The sequence below is a fragment of the Lolium rigidum genome, chromosome 7 (genome assembly GCF_022539505.1).
Source record: "Lolium rigidum isolate FL_2022 chromosome 7, APGP_CSIRO_Lrig_0.1, whole genome shotgun sequence".
Classification (NCBI taxonomy): domain Eukaryota; kingdom Viridiplantae; phylum Streptophyta; class Magnoliopsida; order Poales; family Poaceae; genus Lolium; species Lolium rigidum.
This window is the reverse complement of record NC_061514.1, coordinates 200999791-201003650: the sequence shown is the minus strand read 5'-3', so window position 1 is coordinate 201003650 and position 3860 is coordinate 200999791. Positions and strand designations below refer to the sequence as shown.

Here is a 3860-nt window from a genome sequence, read left to right as displayed (position 1 = left end):
GCATGATAATCTAAAATCCTCGCACCTTGGTTGGATCAAACTGCACATGAAAATCGAAAACAATTAGTAGGCAACCAACATAATTAACGGTATAGACTTTTTGAAACAAAATAAATATATCTGATTTATTTTTCTATGTTTATTTCCCTTGGTTTAATTTACATGAAAAACAAACAATGCCAATCAATGGCACTTCACACAAATCATTGGTAGCGAAAAGAAAGGATAACACACATAATAGAACACCCGTATTGTTTTAATGGAGAGGTTTGAGTACAGAATTCATGGCAAGAACCAAGAAGCAACTTTGATAGGTACCTTTTTTTGCAAGGATGGATATCAAGTGACGCTCTGGCTGTTGTCCTTCCGTGTGACTCCCTGTACTCAACCTAAGGAAGAGATAAAACTCAATTAGCATCATGTGCCACCCACCATCTCTACGTTTAGGCCAAACCTGAGAGATAAATGCAAAAGGAAAAAATTGAATGTCCAGAAAGATGGACAAATCAATCGACTTATGGCACGACGCACGGAGACGGTGTGAACAGTGGGTTGCGCTGCTTGCGGCTGCAACCAGTCATTCCACTGTGCAATTTTAGACTTCGCCTACAACAAGAAATATAAATAGACTTCGCCTACTTGCTGGTCGCTGCTTTGCTTTGTCCCCGGCTGGCTAATATCTCGAAGCGATGTAAACAAATCCCAAATTTTCAATAGATTCTAAGAAAGCCCCTGCAAAAAATAAAGTATTAAGCACTTGGCAGATGTTTAATAATCATACTTCAGATGTTTTTTTAAAAAATTTCAATGATGGAAGCATACGCATCCATACCAAACTGTATTCGTGGGAACATCAGGGTCCGGAGTATGCTTGTCGCGGTACTTGTCAATAATACAAGATGCATGAATATCTCTGTGATTTGTACAGTTCTCAGGAGAGAAAAAGATTAACATTGAAGCATACCACACCATTCTAGTACTCATCAGATAAAGGAACCACCTCCACACATCAATCTACAAAAACAACCATTAGATCAGTCAGTTTGTGCAGTTGCCAATTAGCATGTATTTCCAATGTGCATAATGAATAAGAATCTCCTACGTGACGACAAAAGTATATAAACAATCCACATGATTAGAGCCAGCCAAACAAGAGAGCATGTGTTGGAGCTACCCAATCAGCCAATCACCTTTGGAGCCAAGGCCTGCACCGCCAAGCTCAGTTGACACCATACGCGTGACAAGTGAATCAGGAATGGCAAATCAAGATTGATCCAACCAGACAGTAAAAGACGTTTTTTTGTGCAGCTCTCAATACGCCCTTCCTTTCGGTAAAGTCTAAACTGTGAAAGACTGAAACCACACGGAACTCTCCACCAGGAACATGGGTAATGAACCAGCATGAATGGCAAATCCTAGAAAAGAGGTCTGGAGCGGATGGAGAGATGCTCACCTTGGCGGGCATCGGTCAAGCTCTCCCTCAAGCAGTCCAGGGCCTGCTGCTCCATGTGTGGTCTGTCCCCAACGCCATGGTGCCTGGGTGGTTTTTCACAACGATGTTGTGTCTAGGAGAAGTGTGTGGTTGACCTTGGAAATTCACACATTCCTGTTGCAGAGACCTCCTCCGGTTCTGGTTGACCGCGGAGATGGGGTCGAGGCACCTACTCATGGGAATTAAGTAAATATATTTAATCTATAATATAAACTACAAGGTACAAGGTAGATACATGGTGAAACACAATTTAATCCACCGTGTAATAGCATGGAAAGCTATGAACAAAAGCTATCAAAATATAATAATCTATTCGTAAATCATAAAGATGTAGCAAATTAAGGACTACAGGTCAACAGCCGCCCGCAAGCCAAACTTCCGGCAATCTGAGCAAATAGTATTATGGCAACAGATTCATGTTACATATGTTATGAGATGTTGGGTTGTGACTGGGACAGAAATATTGTTAAACGCAGTACATTCCCATATGAAAACAGCCCCTTGGTTTTCTGGACTGAAATCACTTTACAGGATTGACAGGGCCACATCTATATCATGTCCAACATTGTAAAACAATGCTCATTCAAATCTAACCAATAAGCTAACTAAATTTGATTACGGATAGCATAGGAAAACAAAGCATTTGATCCTAACGATTTTAGAACAATAAACAGTAGTGATACCCCTCTAATGGAAGGAATATTTCTAGACAATTTCAGAATCGCAAGCATATGTATAGACAATTTCAGAACAAGGTTGGATCGGAATATAGCTTCTGAGGACAACATCCTGGTTGTGGCACCAAAATTACGACAAGTCACGATTCAATGACCCAAACATACTTCGATCCGAGACTTCAAAAAAGATGAATCTTTATTATCCCTTCCGCTGAAGTCTCCAAAGGCTCTAGAGAGATAACTTTTTCTGCATCACAACAAAACAATCCAAGCAACGGAAATTAGTGATGTAATTTCAAACATAAAGATTATTATAAATTTAACACATGAAAGAAAGGAAAAAATAAACAGAGAAAATTTGTCTTAAAATAGGAATTAGCAGCTGTGAATTATCTGAGAACAACACTCTTAACATGAAAAGATAAGAGCCTAAGCCAGCTCAAAGCAAAAATTGTACCACGAGACAGCTTTTGAGCTAACCTTCTAACTGTTCATTACTTGGTCCCAACAGATATATCCTGAGCAAGTTCAGCGTCCTCCTTGTTAGTCTGAGATAGTTTCAGTTTCGTGTTACCCACCACAGTGTACAGAAAAATCACCTGTAACAAAAGCGCACCGCAGATTACAAAATCAGTGTAGATATTGCAATAAGTAGTATAAAATTTACAACATGAGACATGTACCTGAGCCGCAGCCAGCTGGGTAGAATTCAGTCCCTTTGCTTCGAGTATGCCCCGGTAGTCCTCAACCTGGGTATCAACGTAGTCCATCTGCATAACAAGATCAGAGCAATTTTCATGATGTAATCATGCGAAAAGTCCGCTACATGGAAACCAGGGCCAAAAAACTCACCAACCTGTATGGCGCTTAAGAGCAGCGGCCAACCCCTTGTTCAACTCTAAGGATTTGAGTTCGGTGACTTCTTTCACAATCACCTACACCAAACAAAGTACTATTATAAATATTCAGTCAACAATGACTATCTCAAACGGATAGTTCTTCATAATTACAATATACTAATAATAGGCCAAATATATACACGTCGCACTGTTCAATGGTTTTTATCACTGCAGCTAAAGCGCTAAAGCAAATTAAGTGAATGACCACTCAAAACGATCGCATGAAAGAGACCTACAAAAGACTCCAACTAAGTTTCCTCTGATTTGGCCAACTGGATACTCAAAACTGATGATATCTGAATCTGTATGTCCAGAAACGGGAATATAGAATCATGTTTTCTCTAATTTCTACTTGATCTTGCTAATACCATACCATAAGAACCTAGGAGACACCATTTACAGAACGTAAGAGGATCATGAAGGGTGGGGAAACTCACCTTTGGATCTGGATCAAGAGGCAACAGACAGGGAAGGTGGGGATCTTCTCTTCTTCCTTCTCCTCATCTTACTCCTCTTCTTGCCACCACTTCTTCTTCCTCCAGGACCTAGAGAAGGAACTTTTCTTGTTGTGGGAAAGGATGAGCTAGGGCATGGCACAGGAGAAGGCGCGGGGCTGCTCGGCGAGGAGAAGCCGCGGAGCTCCGCGAGCTCAGCCAGGAGAAGGAGCAGCGGCGGCTCGGCCAGGAGATGGCTGTGGGGGAGGAGAAGGGAAGTGGGCAGGAAGGGGATTGGACGCGGGGAGACAACGTGGGGATTGGAGGAGGGGAGAGACACGGGGATTGGGGGAGACAG

At 41.7% G+C, this 3860-nt stretch overlaps 1 long non-coding RNA gene across 3 annotated transcripts; it reads right to left on the bottom strand.

Annotated features, from left to right (window-relative positions):
- Positions 1 to 316: 316 nt before the first annotated feature.
- LOC124678965 lies at positions 317 to 2940 on the bottom strand. Of its 3 annotated transcripts, none has more exons than XR_006994731.1 (7): positions 2853 to 2940; positions 2650 to 2768; positions 2335 to 2416; positions 1454 to 1661; positions 833 to 1014; positions 532 to 732; positions 317 to 389 (listed from the first exon to the last, which is right to left on the bottom strand). It is a non-coding gene; the product is annotated as an uncharacterized LOC124678965 (long non-coding RNA). The 3 variants fall into 3 exon arrangements; XR_006994730.1 differs by having other exon boundaries at positions 326 to 732; positions 833 to 882; positions 965 to 1014; XR_006994729.1 differs by having other exon boundaries at positions 326 to 732.
- Positions 2941 to 3860: the final 920 nt, after the last annotated feature.